The sequence below is a fragment of the Arachis duranensis genome, chromosome 9, assembly GCF_000817695.3.
Source record: "Arachis duranensis cultivar V14167 chromosome 9, aradu.V14167.gnm2.J7QH, whole genome shotgun sequence".
NCBI classification, from domain to species: Eukaryota; Viridiplantae; Streptophyta; class Magnoliopsida; order Fabales; family Fabaceae; genus Arachis; species Arachis duranensis.
Window position 1 is genome coordinate 96,327,639 of NC_029780.3, and position 7,927 is coordinate 96,335,565.

At 34.3% G+C, this 7,927-nt stretch overlaps 1 non-coding gene across 1 annotated transcript; it reads right to left on the reverse strand.

Annotated features, from left to right (window-relative positions):
- Positions 1-5,646: 5,646 nt before the first annotated feature.
- LOC127741720 (small nucleolar RNA R71) lies at positions 5,647-5,754 on the reverse strand. The gene has a single exon (XR_008002925.1). It is a non-coding gene; the product is annotated as a small nucleolar RNA R71 (small nucleolar RNA).
- Positions 5,755-7,927: the final 2,173 nt, after the last annotated feature.

The window sequence follows — 7,927 nt, forward strand, 5'->3', positions numbered from 1 at the left end:
TTTAGTTTTTTTTTATTTTTTGTATTTGTAGCGAATTGGTTATTCGGCATATCCTTATTAATATTTAGGATTAATAGCAAAAATGATTGATAATCAATACTGTGAAAAAATTTAATTATTTAAATGTTAGACTTTTTAAATTAATTGCTAAAAAAATATAAGTTATGTGTGAAATTAATCTTTTAAACTAGACATATGACATAAATTATTTTATTTATGATATATTATTATGAAACAGAAAAGGAATCAATTTAATTATTAGTATTTTTTTAAGGATCTTCCAAAAATAACTATTTTAACCATTTATTCTATTTATTTTTCGGCGACCTCACATTTCTGATTTCTCCACGCTTTGTGAAACCACTTTATCTAAGCAATGACGACCAAAGAACCGTGGCGTATAGTATTTAGATAATCAAGCTTGTGAGTTACTATTCCATAAAAAAAAAATCTTTCGCTTCATTCCCAAGTTCATGTGAAGAGTATGCATGAATTATAAATTTTCTTATTTTTTGTTTAACCATATATATCATCAATAACCCTTTTTTAATCATAAAGTAATATTTATTATAAACTAAAAAACCATGTATTCTTCTTGCATCCACTTCAATTCCTGTCTAATATTAATTTATTATCTTCTTTTTTCTTAAAAAGAAATTACTTATAATATATAGGAAAAGTCTAGGGGCCAGTAATTTTAATGAATTTTGGCCAGCATGTAACCAACAGAGAAAAGTGAGTCATTGGATGAAATCTCACACCAATCTCGCACCATCAAATCATTATTAATGGCTAGTTGATGACTAACAATCACAAAAGTTGTTGGTCCCCTAGCATTGCTCTAATATATGTAACATATGCATAAACATAATAAGATGGCAATAAAAATATGTCAATTAGGTAGAAACTTAGGTGCAGTTGAGTTTACGTGAAGTTGATACTTGAGAGCCGTTAGATGATTTGATTAATTTGACTAAATTTTATGTAACGACTTTTAGATATCAATTTTACGTGAAGTCGACTTTACCTGAGTTTTTATCTTTCGATTATTATATCATTAATGGAAAGGGTGAGCTAGTCAAAGTCTTCTACTGTGGTCCTCGAATATTATGGACCCTAAAAATGGTTAACTTTTGACTATTTGTAGCAAAATATGTCCTCCTGTGGCTAGTCGTTAGTATACCATATATCATATATGAGATTCCTCCATTATTGACTCTCACACCGTTCATGAAAGTGTCTGCGTTTGTTCTTTAACAAATTATTTATTCTATATTTAATGTAATGGATCGGTTGGTGTATTACGTACTAACATAATATGAGAAATGAAAATCAACTTAGTTGGTCCAATAATCAATTTACTCTTTTATTTAAATAAATTTATTTAAAAAAATATATATAACTTATAAATAAACAGAATTTAATTCCTTGTTATATGAATACAGTTTGCATGCCGAAATTTCAACTCAATTATTTTTTTTTAAACAAAGAAAGCTCACACTAAAGTAAAGCAATAGATAAACAGAAATTAAAAAAAAATCATCAAAATAAAAACAAACATGAAGGTGATCAATCTCTTATCATCTTTGGCATAGTCATCAACAACCAAAAAAATTAATACCAGTCCACTTCTTGTAGCTCAGAAATATTTTGCTTTGAATGACCTCAATACTTACTTCTTTATTGTTGAAAATTTTATCAGTACGTTTGTTAAGTCTAGTTTGATTTTGGGTTATTTTATGATGACAAACATTTACTTGGGTTGAAAGCCAAATATTGTTTGATGAGTGTTTTTATTGTTGCAGGCCTAAGTATCCTAGTTCATGCTGCTGATGAGCGGATAATTTATACGTTTTTTGGCATTATTTTTACATAGTTTTTAGTATGTTTTATTCACTTTTTATTATATTTTTATTAGTTTTTATGCAAAATTCACATTTCTGGACTTTACTATGAGTTTGTGTGTTTTTCTACAATTTCAGGTATTTTCTGGCATAAATTAAGGGACCTGAACAAAAATCTGATTCAGAGGCTGAGAAAGGACTGCAGATGCTGTTAGATTCGGACCTCCCTGCACTCAAAATGGATTTTCTGGAGCTACAGAAGCTCAATTGGCGCGCTCTCAATTGCGTTGGAAAGTAGACATCCTGGGCTTTCCAGCAATATGTAATAGTCCATACTTTGCTTGAGATTTGATAGCCCAAACTGGCGTCCAAACGCCACCCAGAGACCCTTTTCTGGAGTTAAACACCCAAACTGGCACTAAAGCTGGCGTTTAACTCCAAGAATGGCCTATGCACATGAAAGCTTCAATGCTCAGCTCAAGCACACACCAAGTGGGCCCTGGAAGTAGATTTTTGCACTTGGTTACTCATTTTCTGTAAACCTAGTTTACTAGCTTAGTATAAAAACTACTTTTAGGGATTTAGTTAGTATCTTTTGTCTTTGGACCATAGTTCCACGTTTTGGGAGGCTGGCCATTCGGCCATGCCTGAACCTTGTTCTTATGTATTTTCAACGATAGAGTTTCTACACCTCACAGATTAAGGTGAGGAGCTTTGTTGTTCCTCATGAATTAAAGCAAAGTATTATTGTTTTTCCTTCAATTCACGCCTACTTCTTCTCTAAGATATACTCTCGTACTTAATTCAGTTAAGTCAAGACTGAAGGGGTGACCCGTGCTAATCACCCACTATCTTCAGTAATCGCTTAGCCAAGATCCGCGTGCCTGACAACCACAGCAGTCTACATGATGTTCAACGTAGTCATTGGACGCCAGCTGGAGTATATTCTCTTGGGTTTCCAATCAACGATTCACATCGTCTCTCCTGACAACAGAGCATCTGAATCTGAGATTAGAACTTTCGTGGTATAGGCTAGAACAATAGATAACATTCTTGAGATCCGGAAAGTCTAAACCATGTCTATGGTATTCCGAGTAGGATCTGGGAAGGGATAACTGTGAAGAAATTCAAACTTGCAAATGTTGGATGCAGTGACAGTGTGCAAAAGGATAGAAAGATCCTATTCTGACACTAGCAAGAACCAACAGATGATTAGCCATGCGGTAGCTGTGTCTGGTATTTTTCATCCGAGACGAGAAATCCGACAGTTGATTAGCCGTAAAGAAACTGTAGAGGACCATTTTCACTGAGAGGATCATACAGCTTGCCATGGAAGGGAGTACGCATGATTGGATGAAGGCAATAGGAAAGCAGAGGTTCAGAGGCAACAAAGCATCTCCAAACGCTTATCTGAAATTCCCACTAATGAGTTACATAAGTATCTCTATCTTATTTTATGTTTTATTTATCTTTTATTTACTAAAACTTCATAACCATTTGAATCTGCCCGACTGAGATCAACAAGATGACCATAGCTTGCTTCAGGCCGACAATCTCCGTGGGATCGACCCTTACTCACGTAAGGTATTACTTGGACGACCCAGTGCACTTGCTGGTTAGGTGTATCGGAGTTGTGAATCACGATTTAGTGCAACCAAGTTTTTGGCGCCATTGCCAAGGAGCGAACAATTCCGTGCACCAAGTTTTTGGCGCCGTTGCCTGGGATTGTTCTAGTTTAGACAACTGACAGTTCATCTTGTTACTTAGATTGGGTAATTTTATTTTATGTTTAAGCTTTATTTTTCATTTTAATTCTTGAAAAAAATTAATAAAATCATAAAAACCAAAAATATTTTGTGTTTCTTGTTTGAGTCTAAAGTCAAATTTTAAATTTGGTGTCAATTGCATTCTTTTAATTTTCTTAAAATTTTCAAAAACTCATGCATAGTATTCTTCATGATCTTCAAGTTGTTCTTGGTAAGTCTCCTTGTTTGATCTTTTAATTTTTTTGTTTTGTGCCTTTTCTTGTTTTTTCATATGCATTTTTGAATTCTTAGTGTTTAAACATTAGAAATTTCTAAGTTTGGTGTCTTGCATGTTTTTCTTTCATTAAAAAAATTTCAAAAATATGTTCTTGATGTTCATCATGATCTTTAAAGTGTTCTTGGTGTTCATTTTTGCATTCAAAATGTTCTTACATGTATTATTTATTTTGATCTTCAATTTTCATGTTTTGAGTCTTTTTGTTGTTTTTCTCTTTCCTCATTAAAATTCAAAAATAAAAAATATCTATCCCTTATTTCACTCATAATTTTCGAAATTTTTGCAATGAATTAGTCAAAGATTTTCAAAATCATATCTTTTCTTATTAGTCAAGTCAAAATTTCAATTTCAAAAATGTATCTTTTCTAATCTTTTTCAAAAATAAAATCTTTTTCATTTTTCTTTTAATATTTTCGAATTGTTAGGATAAAAATTTTTCAAAATCTTTTTCTTAATTTTATCTTATATTTTTGAAATTAATACTAACTTTTAATGTTTTAATTCAAAAATTTCAAGTTTGTGACTTTCCTATCAAGAAAAATTCAATCTTTAAATTCTAGAATCATATCTTTTTAGTTTCTTGTTAGCCAAGTCATCAACTTTAATTTCAAAAATCAAAATTTTTTTTCATATCTTTTTAATCATATTTTTTAATCATATCTTTTTCAAAATAAGTTTCAATCATATCTTTTTAGATTGATAATTTCAAAACCCCTTTTTCTAACTTCCTATCTTTTCAAAATTAATTTCAAAATTTTTTCAACTAACCACTTAATTTGTTTGTTTTAATTTTAAAGTTTACTATTTCTTATCTTTTTCAAAACCACCTAACTACTTTTCTCTCTCATTAATTTTGAAAATTAGCTAACATTTTTAAAAAATATTTTTTTAATTAATTAATTTATTTAATTTTCAATTTGCTTTTATTTTCTTTCTTAAATTTTGAATTCTAAATTAAAATAAAAACAAAAATATTTTTCTTCTCTTTTAACTAATTTTCGAATTCCCTCTCCCCCTCTTCTCCTTCTATTTATTTTATTTATTTACTAACACTCCTTCTCCACTCATCAAAAATTCAAACCCTCTCCTCCTCTCTATGTTCAAAATTTTCTCTTTCTTTCCTCATTCTTATTCTTCTTCTCTTCTACTCACATAAAGGAATCTCTATATCTCGACAAAGAGGATCCCTATTATTTCCTGTTATCTTCTTTTTCTTATGAGCAGAAACAGGGATAAAAACATTCTTGTTGAAGCTGATCCTAAACCTGAAAGGACTCTGAAGAAGAAGAAGAAGAAGAAGCTAAGAGAAGCTAGATCACAACACTTCGGAGAGGACCTTACAGAAATTTTCGAAAAAGAAGGAGACATGGCAACTGAACCCAACAATGCAAGGAAGATACTTGGTGACTATGCTGCACCAACTTCCAACTTCTATGAAAGAAGCATCTTAATTTCTGCCATTGGAGCAAACAACTTTGAGCTTAAGCCTCAGTTAGTTTCTCTAATGCAGCAGAACTGCAAGTTTCATGGACTTCCATCAGTAGATCCTCATCAGTTTTTAGCTGAATTCCTGCAGATCTGTGATACTGTAAAGACCAATAGGGTTGATCCCGAGGTTTACAGGCTTATGCTTTTTCCCTTTGCTATAAGAGACAAAGTTAGAATATGGTTGGATTCATAACCTAGAGAAAGCCTGAACTCTTGGGACAAGCTGGTCAATGCGTTTTTGACCAAATTCTTTCCTCCTCAAAAGCTGAGCAAGCTTAGAGTGGACGTTCAAACCTTCCAACAGAAAGAAGGTGAGTCTCTCTATGAAGCTTGGGAGAGATACAAGCAATTAACCAAAAAGTGTCCTGCTGACATGCTTCCAGAATGGAGCATCATATGTATCTTCTATGATGGTCTGTCTGAGTTATTTGAGATGTCATTATACCATTCTACTGGTGGATCCATTCATCTGAAGATGCCTGCAGAAGCCCAGAAACTCATTGAGATTGTTGCAAACAACCAATTCATGTACACTTCTAAAAGAAATCATGTGAATAATGGGGTGACTTAGAAGAAAGGAGTTCTTGAGATTGACACTCTGAATGCCATACTGACTCAAAACAAAATATTGACTCAGCAAGTAAATATAATTTCTCAGAATCTGACTGGATTGCAAGCTGCATCCGGTAGTGCTAAAGAAGCCTCCTCTGAAGGAGAAGCTTATGACCCTGAGAATCCTGCAATGGAAGAGATGAATTACATAGGAGAACCCTATGGAAACACTTATAATCCTTCATGGAGGAATCATCCAAATTTTTCATGGAAGGATCAACAGAGGCCTCAACAAGGCTTCAACAACAATAATAGTGGAAGAAATAAGTTTGGCAATAGTAAACCTTTTCCATCATCTTCTTAGCAACAAGCAGAGAATTCTGAGGAGAGCCTCTTTGGCTTAGCAAACATAGGCTCTGATTTATCTAAGGCCACTCTAAGTTTCATGAATGAAACAAGGTCCTCCATCAAAAATTTGGAGGAACAAGTGGTTCAACTGAGCAAAAGAGTCACTGAAACCCTTCCTAGTACTCTCTCAAGCAATACAGAGGAGAATCCAAAGAGAGAGTGCAAGGCCATTAACATGACCAAAATGGCCGAACCTGAGAAGGAGGAAGAGGACGTGATTTCCATTGAGGAAGACCTCAATGGACGTCTAATCACCAATAAGAGGTTCCATATTGAGGAACCAAGGGAATCTGAGGCTCATACAGAGACCATAGAGATTCCACTGAACTTCCTATTACCATTCATGAGCTCTGATGAGTATTCTTCCTCTAAAGAGAATAAAGTTATTGCTGAAGAACAAGTTGCTCAGTATCTAGGAGCAATCATGAAGCTGAATGCCAAGTTATTTGGTAATGAGACTTGGGAGGATGAACCTCTATTACTCATCAATGAACTGAATACATGGATTCAGCAAATATTACCTCAAAAAGCCTCTGTGTGACCTGGGGTCAGGTATCAACCTCATGCCACTCTCTGTAATGGAGAAACTATGGATCTTTGAGGTACAAGCTGCAAGAATCTCACTAGAGATGGTAGATAAATCCATGAAACATGCTTATGGACTTGTAGAGGACGTATTAGTGAAGGTTGAAGGCCTTTACATCCCTGCTGATTTCATAATCTTAGACAATGGGAAGGATGAGGATGAATCCATCATCCTTAGAAGACCCTTCCTAGCCACAGCAAAAGTTGTGATTGATGTAGACAGAGGAGAGTTAGTCATTCAATTGAATGAGGACTACCTTGTGTTTAAGGCTCAAGGATCTCCTACTGTAAACATGGAGAAGAAGCATGAAAAGCTTCATCCAGTTCTCTCCATACAGAGTCAAACAAAGCCCCCCACATTCAAACTCTAAGTTTGGTGTTGGAAGGCCACAATCATGCTTTGAACATCTGTGAAGCTCTGTAAGAGCTTCCTGTCAAGCTATTGATATTAAAGAAGCACTTGTTGGGAGGCAACCCAATTATATTTATCTATATTAATTATTTTTATTTTCTATTGTTAGTTTATGTTTTCTTCAGATTGATGATCATGTGGAGTCACAAAAATAATTGAAAAATTAAAGAAAAATAAAAAATAGCATAAAAAACAAAACACCCTGGGGGAAGAGCTTACTGGCGTTTAAACGCCAGTAAGGCTAGCAAAATCGGCGTTTAACGCCCAGCCTGGCACCATTTTGGGCGTTAAACGCCAGAATTGGCAGGCAGACTGGCGTTTAACGCCATAAAAGGGTGTTTGGTTTCTGACTAGTGTTAAACACCAGTAAGAGTAGCAGAATGGGCATTTAACACCCAGTCTGGCAGCATTCTGGGCGTTAAACACCAGAACTGGCATTTAACACCAGAAATGGGCAGCAGTCTGGCGTTTAATGCTAGAAATGGCACACAGAGGGCATTTAAACGCTAGAAAGGTGCAGGGATGAGAAATCCTTGACACCTCAGGATCTGTGGATCCCACAGGATCCCTACCTACCCCAACTCACTCTCTCTCC